The following is a 13,376-nucleotide window of genomic DNA, read 5'->3' on the forward strand; positions in this document are numbered from 1 at the left end:
CAAGCACCCCACCTTCGTTGACAGCATCCGCGAAATTGACACATATGTATAGTACTCTCAGTCTCTCGCGGTCTCACCGGTCCAAACCGCTATTAAAAACGTGTCTGTTCGGTGGCAGCTGTCTGCTCGGCGAAGATGTCTATCTGCACATCATGCGTATCTATTGACCGGGTGGACGAATTCATTCACAACTTCTGAACGACAAAACACCACCAACTGCGAAGCTAATCATAAAGCTTAACTTATGCGGTTAGTTAGTTATGTGTTGTGCGTTGGATTAGTCTTCCCTGCAAGGACTGACGAAACTCTAAACCAATGCAACTTGCCAACCAGGTTATTCTTCTAGGCAACCAGATCGAATTACGAGTTATCTTTATAAGTAGCCTGCCTCCAAAGGGTTTGTGTCATCAGCCTCGACATTTTTTTAAACAAAGGAAAAAGCTTTACCTCATCTATTAAATAAGAGAGAATATAGTTTGTTACAAGCAACCCGATTACACGGCATGGGAATTACTCTCGCAATATTATTGACCTTAGTTTTTTTGCACCAGCGATGATCCAGAGGCTAGCCTCGGTCGTGATGGAGGCAAGCAATGCAGTCGGTGGCGCGCTCTTCTGCTTGAACACTCCCGCGTTTCGCTCGTTCCAAATAGTCCATGAGACAAGCATGATGAGAGATGCCTTGGCTTGTCTGAATGGCATCGCTGTCGCAAGTACTTGCCCATCAAGCTTCAACCGTGTCGAACAAGGGCCAAGTGTTTGTGTCGAGCCCGAGAATGTGCTATTTGTACCAAAGACCATAGCCTTCTCATGTAGTGGCACTTGTAGAGGAGGTGAGCCTCGACATTTGGATGAACTTGGTTGAGTTGGTTCCTCCAATTTTCATATGTAGGCTCCCGAGCTCTAGAGAGACCGGCATTTTGAAAAAAAAACATAAAATCAAAATTCAACCTTATATTTTTCTGTATCAAACAAATTTGAAAACAAACATACACGCTAGGGATGTACATTATATGAGTGTGAATTTTCATAATGAAATACGTTATGATGTGTGAGACTGAACTAGTGCATAAAGTTTTTTTTAAAAAAAATCAGTACGTATAAGTGACATTACTGTTCACGCCACCGCGTGGTAGGCGTGGTCAGCAATCCTCTAGACTCTAGTCATTCGGAAAAGCGCATTGCCGTTCCGCTCCTGCCTCCGCGAAGAAGTCCTGCCAATCGGAAAACGCTCGTTCAACCACAGTGCCCCCGGCATGCACGAAAGCAACAACTTAACCCACGGTGCCGGCGGCCATGTAACAACCTCGACGACCACTCGATGCACTCAAGTTGGCTGACAACATCGTAGAGTTGACACATAGTACTATTACTCTCTATCACCTGTCCAATCGGTGGCAGCTGTATGTTTGGCACTTGGCAGTGATGGCTAAAACTGGCTAATTCCGTGTATCTACTGGGGAAATCGGCAAAGACTAATCGACGAGTTCAACCGCACCACCAACCATCAAGCTAATCATAGTTGCATGCTTGGACTCGAGCCGTTGGAACATACTGATTGACATGTCAGCCCGTATGTCAACTTGTCAACACATCATACTTTAGTTTTGGAATATCTTACGTGTGGCCAGTTAGTTGTGGAGCAATGCCACACACCTACGGACGTTTTCCTACGGATTCCAGTTTAGAGAGTGAGGTTACAACATCTATTTTTGGGGCAAAGATGGCAAACTTACGGGGAAAACTGACCCAAAAAAATCCCGACGAAATTCTTGACCGAACTTGTCAGTCAACTAATATCTACTTTGATCTATAGGACTTGGTATGCACTAAATTAAACATTTTTTCCTTTTTTCTTGCGGATGAAGATAATTTTTCCTTGCTATAAAAGAGAAACTTCTTGTGACTAGGCTGGCTGTTGGCTGCAAAATAAAAAATTCTTCTCGTGGAACTCGAATTCTGTGTCGCATTTGGCAAATATCAGGTGCCCGAAAAATATTCTAGCGTTAGTCACTTTTCTGCATCATGTGTGTCCAAAGAAGCAAGCGGTGTGAGGAGCGAAAACGACGAGCGTTGGCCATGGCGAGGCTCAGCCAGGCGAGGACAACGTTATGAGGCGGAGGCAAGGAAGCGGGTGGGTGCGGGCGCTGCCGGTGCCAAAGAACAGGAGGTCGGGGGGATTTACAGAGATAGTCGCGACGATGGCAAGCAACGACAGTGGAGAGCTTGAGGTGAGTAGATAACAGCAGGGCAGCAAGGGGCAACGCCCAGCCGCCGCAGGGGGTGAAGGCAGGTGGGCGGTTGGAGGATCAGACGTTGATATGTTCATTGGGGAGAAGAAAGCAGGCTGCAATTGAAGACAGCCGTCTGGTCATCCATTCGACATCCAATGTCTCGGATTTTGACTGATGCCAAAAACAAATTCAGGTAGCTGACATATAGGCGGCCCATTTTTTGCTCGTCTTTCTCGAGAAATCTTGCGCAAGCTGGCACAGCTCCTTGATCATTCAATGCTGCGGAATGTTGATGGAGCGTCCAATGTACCGGCGTGGATCTCATAATTGTTGTATCACCGTCATCTCAATATGTCATTATATTGATGCATCAAGGCGATGCTAAATCGTTTCCAACATCTGGCTAAGGAAAATATTGAAGTTTGAGAAATAAGATCTACACACGGTGATAAACATGGAAGGGATATTTAGGACATGATTAAAAAACTGCATGATACGAATAAGAGAAGTGGAGTGGAGCACGGGGACTAGGTAGGGAGAACCTTGTCCGCCATGCACGTCCTCCTGCTTGTCACCCTAATTCAGTCGATTGGAGGCTTGGAACAAGCGGCAGCTTATCGATCAAGGTAAGCCATAAGTTTTAGGTTCTTCCTTTGATCCTTCTCATTTCTAAATTCTTTTTTTTGCCAATTACCTTGCTATAAACTCAGTTAATCTTATCAAATTATCAACTATGTGTATAATGGACCAATACAATTTGGCAATTAGGTTCATTCAGCATACCTTCGCGTGATATTTTTTGTAGAATAAGTTTGAATGTGAGTACAACAAAATCTATAAGGAATTGCTGCCTCTATGTGTGCAGTTTATTTACCATTTCAACTATTTGACATTGGTAGGACCTAGATGGAGGTTTTGTTTGTTGTTGCAAAATCTACACATGTTAGAATAAATCCGAGGTGCTCCGTCGATCTATCGAGGATCAAGCAATCACACAAGCACGACACCGAGATTTGTTAACGAGGTTCACCATCATGGCTACATCTCCGGGACATGACTACGTGCGCTCCTCCCCATGACACCTCTACAATACCGCACTCCGGCCACCCGGGCGCTGACACACGCCGCCGGCTCCCCCGCGTGCCTGTGCTATTATGTTGGCATAGGTTATATCGTGTGTCTACCCCCGCTATATATGAGAGGCCTAGGATACAAGTGTCCTACTTGGACACGACTCCGTATCCTGTCTACACACCGTATGACTCCAAGTCCAACTGTAACCTAACTTGTACAATAATATTCGACACAACTCTAACAAACTCCACTTTGGCGAATATTCTTCACCACCTTGAATTCGTCCGTGCGTCGAACCTCTATGTACATTGGACTTGAGATACGCCATGAGCACCGCTGCTACTCCCAGGCTCCATGTGACTCCACCTGCAACTGTAGTCCCTTCTCGTCTTCTTCACAGTCAACACTTGAGCAAAGTTAAATTTTTCATTACTCTACTTTGTGCTCCCAACTTCTGGAGTTTACGTTCAACGCCATTACACACCGATAACTTATCTGCGTGAAAATGAACAACTCACATATTGGATGTCACATACAAGAGTTACCTGAACTCAACATCACCGCTTCTTCTTGACCGTCTTTCTGAAATTTAAAGGAATTTCACCGTTGCCCTGTGTCACACTGAGTCAAATTCACAGTTGTCTCATCCTTTTTTTCCCGGATAGTCTCTGACATGTCCCACAGCTATAGCACTCCGCCTCCTTCTGTCCTTGTCATCCGCACTTTGCCATGTGCACTGAAACACTACAGAATATACAACCATGTACTCTCAGCTTTTGACAATTTCAGACTTTCTGCCACTTTCTCAGATTCTCCATGGTCAACTCATGTCAATCAACTAGCACTGATAAACTCAGTCATCAACTTGAATCTGGTACTCGTCAACACTGCTTCAGCACCCCTGCACACTATGTCTGACAACGTGTCTCACCATTAGTGCCTTGGTCTGTCGTTGTGTCCCGTGCTTACCGCACGCTCGCCGCTATCACTGCGTCGAGCCTCTGCTGTCCTGGTCGAGCCTCCCGGGTAGCTAGCCCCCACTGCCTCAACCCCCACTGCAGAGAACCATCGATCATCACCGACCGATGCCGAGTATCACGTCTCCATGAGACCACCGGTACCCAGTCTGAAGCCACGTGTCTCTCGCTACCCCGCTGAAATAGGCTTCGACTCTCCATTAACTTACGCCGTAGCCCCTCCATCAACTCAGAGTGTAGTCATCCGTCAGACTCCAGCTCCACCTTCAACATGACTCCATGTAGCTGCGCTATGCTACCCCGCATCCTGTCGACTTTAAGCTCTCATGTGTGCACACCCTTGAATCAACCCTGAGCCATAGTCCATCGAAGCCGCACAAGCCCTCAGGCCTGCACCACGTGTTTCCACGCCCCAGAAGTTTGGCCACCATCAGCATCACGCTCCTATGTCGTCGTCGCTAAAATCACCGCCATCTTCTGCTTTGACCGACATCCCCGTCGATCCGTCAGACAGTCCAGTCCGACCCAGTCGAAATTATCCGACTGCAATCATGCTCCACCTTGCATCGTGTCCGCCCGCACATCTTCGTGCACTGCTTGACGCCATGTGTATGCATGATCCCGCACAACGCTCTTCAGTCTTCCAAATCATCTTCCGGAGAACTCTTCCATTACATGATATTTCCATCTTAGCTCACTTGACTTCCCGCAACACTAGAAACATCTCTATTGTGCCAACAATTTTTCACCTTTGTCTGAGCTTTCCCAGCTATGCCAAAGTGCACGAGCAAAAAATCCTGTGTGGTATGCCTACGTATACTAGTAGCAATTCCAAGCAAAATGTCTTCTAGTCTTTTCACGTGGTCCGCTCCTTGCACAATTGCCGATGCTAGCCCTTTGCTATCTCCGCCAAAAGCTCCTGCTAATTTCGATGGATGCACAACTCAATGGATTATCTTTCTGCCGTTTGATTTGCTGCCATCGTCCGCGTCACACACGAGGGCCCCGTCCTCTCTTTCCAAAACAAATCTCACGCGATCTCTTACACCGGTCAAAACCAGCAGCCTGCTCCTCCCGATCGATTAGCTCATGGCCTCCTCCTCTGGATGGGCCCTGTGTACGTTCCTGTTGGCTCGTGCCTTGCCTCGGCCGGCCGTCTGCCCTGTTGCTGCCTAGGTCGCCTTGGCCTGAACTCTACCAGCGCCTGACCCGCATGTCCACAGCGTCCGCACGCTAGGCTGCATACGCTGGATGATCCATCGCGCTGCCGCCGCCACGCGTCTGCTGCTGCTTGCCCAGTCACCGTCAAGCCGCACGTACGCCACATTGCTTCCATCGATCTCATGCAAACTGTCTAGTTTAATCCGCCGAGAAGTGTTGCCGATCCCAATTGCTTCACGGTGCCTATATCATCGCAGGCACACCGCGCGCAGTATCAAACCCATCGCCTTTGTACGCGATCTTGGCTCCTCTCTACTTCCACGCGAACCATACGAAATTGGCATCCCTCCTCTAGATCAACAATCCGTGACCTTCGAACATCAAACCTTGCTCATGATACCACTTGTTAGAATAAATTCGAGGTGCTCCGTCGATCTACCGAAGACCAAGTAATCACACAAGCACGACACCGAGATTTGTTAACGAGGTTCACCATCATGGCTACATCCCCGGGGCATGACTACGGGCGCTCCTCCCCATGACACCTCTATAATACCACACTCCGGCCGCCCGGGCGCCGGCACACGCCGCCGGCTCCCCCGCGTGCCTGTGCTATTATGTTGGCATATGTTATATCGTGTGTCTACCCCCGCTATATATGAGAGGCCTAGGATACAAGTGTCCTACTTGGACACGACTCCGTATCTTGTCTACACACCGTACGACTCCAAGTCCAACTATAACCTAACTTGTACAATAATATTCGACACAACTCTAACAACACCTGTCAACATGATTGAAATAATTGATATGAACACGATTCTCCGAGGTACATTTAAATGGAAGAGAATCACATATTTCCAAGCTCAATCGAGTCAAGTTTTTTTTTCCTTCTTATTTATCAATGTTTACAGCCTCCCTTGATTTTAGTACATTCTTTTCAACTTGCAGGTTACAAATTTTATTCAACAAGATCGACGTTCTCTTTTGTAGTTTAGGAACACCACATATGTTGTCATTTTAATTTAAACGGCCAAATTCACTTTGGCTTTTGTGACGAATTGTCATGATTTTGTGTGATGAAATTATCTTATAGGCAAATACTACCTCCGTTTCAGTTTATAAATCCTACGCGTATATCTAGATTGTCAATTTTATCACCTTAATATAAACTATATAACACAAAAATTATACGGTTTGAAAATAGAGCATCTGAAGTTTATATTGGTATATTTTTTGTAATATATGACCTGTATTAAGTTGGTCAAATTAACGACCTAGAGGCACGCGCACATCCTGTATACTGAGAGAGAGATAGTATATGATTTTGTACCGGTTTTCGTATTCATCGCAGGTGATCTTCTAAGCGAATCTATACTCTCTATATTTATGCTTGTGTGGTCACTTTTTGTAAATACCCTCACAGAAAAAAATCATACACATCTTTGCCCCTTCTCTTTTCGTCTTGGCTCCGCCCCTGGCCGCCTATAGTCTACAAAGGCACTGCAAAGCTTTGATACTAGCCAACCACATGCCACATCATAGTACAACATTGCAAAAAATAAATTTAACACAACCGGCTTAAGGCCGGTCGGCGCTAGCACTAAGAGTAACTCCAACGGGCCGACCCAAACAAACGGCATTTTTGTCCGCTTTTTGTTTGTTTGGGTCGGTTCGGCAGACACAAACGTCCGGCGCTGTGTTTGGATCGGCACGAGCGCCCAACGCTGACCCGACCTATTTCGTCGGTGCGCCAAAAAAAAGTATTGCAAGCATTTTGAAAATAAATACATGCATTTAATTAAACATAAAAGCCGGCCACGAAAGTCGGCTAAAGTCCATATTATATTAATTAAAACACTAAAAACTAGACGACGTGCTGCCCTAGGCGTCCTCGGCGGCGGCGGCGGCTGCGTCGGGACCGGTGAGGTCGATTAACGTCGGCGCAGGGCCGGCCCAGGGAAATGCCGTGTTCCAGACGGCGGTGATGTCGGGCTTTGTCACCGCTGCCTGCGCCGCTGCTGCCTGGGCCTGGCGCGCCTCCTCTTCGGCCTCGCGCTCGAGCATCTGCAGGCGCTCGCCCTCCCGGCGCTTCTCGACCAGCCGAACGCAGCCCCAGTGGTCGAGGTAGGCCGCCTCCTGCTTCTCCGTCGCCCCGAGCCAGATCGGCGGAGCGCTGACCTACTCGTGCACTACTCCGGTCCAGGAGTAGCGCTCGAGGTAGACCGGCTCCTCCGGCTCGGCTATGGGCGGGGACGGCGGGGCCACCGGTGGCACGACGCAGTCGCCCGCCGCGGAGAGGGTCATGGCCTCCGCCATGGCAGCCCATGGCCTCCGCCATGGCAGCCTTGAAAGCCGCCTCGTCCGCCTCCCTCCACCGCTCCTCCTCCTCGCTCTCCTTGATGGCCGCCTGGTAGGCGGCCTCGGCCTCCTGGTCCTCGTCGCGGACGACGAGCGCGGGCGGCGGTAGGCTGTGGTCGACGCCGCGTCGCCTCGCCTCCCCGTGCTCGAAGGCGAACCATCGAGCCCAGTTGGGCGAGTCGACGGCGAAGTGCGGGTCGGCGCGCTGCTCCGACGTCAACAACACCCGCCGGCGCCACACCTCTTCCGCATGGGCCCTCGCCGTCCGCGGCGCCGCCGGCACTGGGATCCTCTCCGGATCCAAATGCCAGTCATGCGGCAGCGTCACGTCCGGGTACGGCAGAGGCACGCGGTGGTGCCAGTGCCACTCGGCCTGGTGCAACGGCACGTTGATGCGCTGCCTCTGACGGGGAGCGCGCGCCGGCGCAGGAAGGGCGGGGAAGAAGGGGGAATGGCAGGCGGGGGCTTTGCCCTTGCGGCTGCTGCCGATGCCGGAGAAGAAACCCATGCTGGCGGTGGCTAGGGTTGTCGTCGGCGTGGGGGCAGGGGTGGCCAGATGGGGACGGGGGGCGAGTGGTAGTGGATGAGAACGGCCCCACCGCACGTCCGGCTTAAAAAAGGACGACCGCCGTCGCTGACGCATGGGCCCAAGATGGACGGTCGTCATAAATTATGCTGACCGTCGTAGTTGGATGACCGTCAGGTGAGGACGCGGCGGAAGGCGAGGAGACGCACGACGCGTCCGCTTCGCGTCCGCGCCGACGCATTCCAGGCGCAATTTTGGACCGGAAATGGGTCGGTGCGGACGCCGGACGAACACGATTTGAATTTAGGTCGGCGCGTTGGGCCGTCACTTTTGTCCGCGCCGATCCAAACGGATGCGTGCGGACGAAATGGGTCGCCCCATTAAAATTGCTCTAACTGATTTCTAACTAACATAGAAACCGACAGACTACATCTTCTTCTTCTCCTCCTTCTGCAGCTAACGGCTTAGACAATGAAAACAAGAGCAAGGCAAATGAGCTAAGCATGGCCGTAATAGACCTTCCCCTACTCCCATTCCACCGGTATGACATTTGCAACGGTCACGGTTTTGAGCTCTTTCCAGCCCACAGGTATTGTGTCAAGCTGGAAGCATAGGGCCGGTGTCACCGGAGAAAATTCTTCTTGTCATCTTAGGATGCCTAACCTGCTCCTCGAAGATGCTGCATGACACGCCACTCCGCTTCCCCTGCGCTCTTCATGCGCACCAACACGGCCGGCCAGGATGTCCTCCATTAGATGTAGATGAGGGTGACGATGAATTTGTCGTTGGTGGCTTTCCCGGACGGCGTGAAAGCCGCGTAGACGAAGCTGTTGTTCGGCCGGGCGTAGATGCAGTTGGTCCTGCAGTAATCGTTATGCAACATGGAATTAAAATGAGTATGAACTGTAACTAGTGACTTGAAGTTACTTTTTTTAGCTAAAGCTACCGCACGAAAAACAAACATAGAAGAGTGCACTTACCACTCGAAGGTCACAGTGACGGGCCCCTCGGCAGCCGCGTCGCGGAGCTCGTGCTGGAAATATGCCCTAGAGGCAATAATAAAATGATTATTATATTTCCTTGTTCATGATAATTGTCTATTATTCATGCTATATTGTATTATCCGGAAATCGTAATACATGTGTGAATACATAGACTACAATGTGTCCCTAGTGAGCCTCTAGTTGACTAGCTCGTTGATCAACAGATAGTCATGGTTTCCTGGCTATGGACATGGGGATGTCATTGATAACGGGATCACATCATTAGGAGAATGATGTGATGGACAAGACCCAAACCTAAGCATAGCACAAAGATCGTGTAGTTCGTTTGCTGTAGCTTTTCTGGATGTCAAGTATCATTTCCTTAGACCATGAGATTGTGCAACTCCCGGATACCGTAGGAATGCCTTGGGTGTGCCAAACGTCACAACGTAACTGGGTGACTATAAAGGTACATTACAGGTATCTCCGAAAGTGTCTGTTGGGTTGGCACGAATCGAGACTGAGATTTGTCACTCTGTATGACGGAGAGGTATCTCTGGGCCCACTCGGTAATGCATCATCATAATGAGCTCAATGTGATCAAGTGGTTGATCACGAGATCATGCATTACGGTACGAGTAAAGTGACTTGCCGGTAACGAGACTGAACAAGGTATTGGGATACCGACGATCGAGTCTCGGGCAAGTAACGTACCGATTGACAAAAGGAATTGAGTATGGGATTGATTAGGTCCTCGACATCGTGGTTCATCCGATGAGATCATCGAGGAGCATGTGGGAGCCAACATGGGTATCCAGATCCCGCTGTTGGTTATTGACCAGAGAATCGTCTCGGTCATGTCTGCTTGTCTCCCGAACCCGTAGGGTCTACACACTTAAGGTTCGGTGACGCTAGGGTTGTATAGATATGAGTATGCAGTAATCCGAAAGTTGTTCGGAGTCCCGGATGAGATCCTGGACGTCAGGAGGAGTTCCGGAATTGTCCGGAGGTGAAGAATTATATATAGGAAGTGTAGTTTCGGCCATCAGAAAAGTTTTGGGGTCACCGGTATTGTACCGGGACCACCAGATGGGTCCCGGGGGTCCACCGGGTGGGGCCACCCATCCCGGAGGACCCCATGGGCTGAAGTGGGGAGGGGAACCAGCCCATAGTGGGCTGGTGCGCCCCCCCCTTGGGCCCCCCATGCGCCTAGGGTTGGGAACCCTAGGGGAGGGGGCGCCTCCACTTGCCTTGGGGGGTACTCCACCCCCTTGGCCGCCGCCCCCCTAGGAGATCCCATCTCCTAGGGCCGGCGCACCTCCCTAGGGGGCGTATATAAAGGGGGGGAGGGAGGGCAGCCGCACCTGAAGCCTTGGCGCCTCCCTTTCCCCTGCTACACCTTTCTCCTCTCGCAGAAGCTCGGTGAAGCCCTACTGCGATCACTACTGCATCCACCACCACGCCGTCGTGCTGCTAGATCTTCATCAACCTCTCCTCCCCCCCTTGCTGGATCAAGAAGGAGGAGACGTCTTCCCAACCGTACGTGTGTTGAACGCGGAGGTGCCGTCCGTTCGGCGCTTGGTCATTTTGGATCACGGCGAGTACGACTCCATCATCCCCGTTCTCTTGAACGCTTCCGCACGCGATCTACAAGGGTATGTAGATGCACTCTCCTCTCGTTGGTAGTTGACTCCATAGATTGATCTTGGTGAAACGTAAGAATTTTTTTTGTTTTCTGCAACGTTTCCCAACAGTGGCATCATGAGCTAGGTCTATGCGTAGTTACTATGCATGAGTAGAACACAAAATTAGTTGTGGGCATCGATATTGCCAATTTGCTTGCCGTTACTAGTCTTATCTTGATTCGGCGGCATCGTGGGATGAAGCGGCCCGGACCAACCTTACACGTACGCTTACGTGAGACCGGTTCCACCGACTGACATGCACTAATTGTATAAGGTGGCTGGCGGGTGTCTGTCTCTCCCACTTTAGTCGGATCGGATTCGATGAACAGGGTCCTTATGAAGGGTAAATAGAAATTGGCAATTCACGTTGTGGTTTTGGCGTAGGTAAGAAAATGTTCTTGCTAGAAACCTATTGCAGCCACGTAAAAACTTGCAACAACAATTAGAGGACGTCTAACTTGTTTTTGCAGCAAGTGTTTTGTGATGTGATATGGCCAAAGTTGTGATGAATGATGAATAATATATATATGATGTATGAGATCATGTTCTTGTAATAGGAATCACGACTTGCATGTCGATGAGTATGACAACCGGCAGGAGCCATAGGAGTTGTCTTTATTTATTTATGACCTGCGTGTCAACATAAACGTCATGTAATTACCTTACTTTATTGCTAAAGCGTTATCCATAGTAGTAGAAGTAATAGTTGGCGAGCAACTTCATGGAGACACGATGATGGAGATCATGGTGTCATGCCGGTGACAAGATGATCATGGAGCCCCAAGATGGAGATCAAAGGAAGCTATATGATACCGGCCATATCATGTCACTATTATTTGATTGCATGTGATGTTTATCATGTTGTTGCATCTTGTTTACTTAGAACGACGGTAGTAAATAAGATGATCCCTCATAATAATTTCAAGAAAGTGTTCCCCCTAACTGTGCACCATTGCGACAGTTCGTTGTTTCGAAGCACCACGTGATGATCGGGTGTGATAGATTCCAACGTTCACATACAACGGGTGTAAGACAGATTTACACATGCAAACACTTAGGTTCACTTGACGAGCCTAGCATGTACAGGCATGGCCTCGGAAGACAGAAGACCAAAAGGTCGAGCATGAGTCGTATAGAAGATACGATCAACATGAAGATATTCATCGATGTTGACTAGTCCGTCTCACGTGATGATCGGACACGGCCTAGTTAACTCGGATCATGTTATACTTAGATGACTGGAGGGATGTCTATCTGAGTGGGAGTTCATTGAACAATTTGATTAGATGAACTTAATTATCATGAACTTAGTCTAAAATCTTTACAACATGTATTGTAGATCAAATGGCCAACGTTGTCCTCAACTTCAACGCGTTCCTAGAGAAAACCAAGCTGAAAGACGATGGCAGCAACTATACGGACTGGGCCCAGAACCTGAGGATCATCCTCATAGCTGCCAAGAAAGATTATGTCCTACAAGCACCGCTAGGTGAAGCACCTGCTCTCCCTGCAGAACAAGGCATTATGAACGCTTGGCAGACGCGTGCTGATGATTACTCCCTCGTTCAGTGCGGCATGCTTTACAGCTTAGAACCGGGGCTCCAAAAGCATTTTGAGCGACACGGAGCATATGAGATGTTCGAAGAGCTGAAAATGGTTTTCCAAGCTCATGCCCGGATCGATAGATATGAAGTCTCCGACAAGTTCTTCAGCTGTAAGATGGAGGAAAATAGTTCTGTCAGTGAGCACATACTCAAAATGTCTGGGTTGCATAACCACTTGACTCAGCTGAGAGTTAATCTCCCGGATGACGTGGTCATTGACAGAATCCTTCAGTCGCTTCCACCAAGCTACAAGAGCTTTGTGATGAACTTCAATATGCAGGGGATGAAAAATACCATTCCTGAGGTATTTGCAATGCTGAAATCAGCAGAGGTAGAAGTCAAAAAGGAACATCAAGTGTTGATGGTGAATAAAACCACTAAGTTCAAGAAAGGCAAGGGTAAGAAGAACTTCAAGAAGGACGGCAAGGGAGTTGCCGCGCCCGGTGAGCAAGCTGCCGGGAAGAAGCCAAAGAATGGACCCAAGCCCGAGACTGAGTGCTTTTATTGCAAGGGAAGTGGTCACTGGAAGCGGAACTGCCCCAAATACTTAGCGGACAAGAAGGCCGGCATCACAAAAGGTATATGTGATATACATGTAATTGATGTGTACCTTACCAGTACTCGTAGTAGCTCCTGGATATTTGATACCGGTGCGGTTGCTCACATTTGTAACTCAAAGCAGGAGCTGCGGAATAAGCGGAGACTGACGAAGGACGAGGTGACGATGCGCGTCGGGAATGGTTCCAAGGTCGATGTGATCGCCATCGGCAC

The sequence above is a fragment of the Triticum aestivum genome, chromosome 5A (genome assembly GCF_018294505.1).
Source record: "Triticum aestivum cultivar Chinese Spring chromosome 5A, IWGSC CS RefSeq v2.1, whole genome shotgun sequence".
NCBI classification, from domain to species: domain Eukaryota; kingdom Viridiplantae; phylum Streptophyta; class Magnoliopsida; order Poales; family Poaceae; genus Triticum; species Triticum aestivum.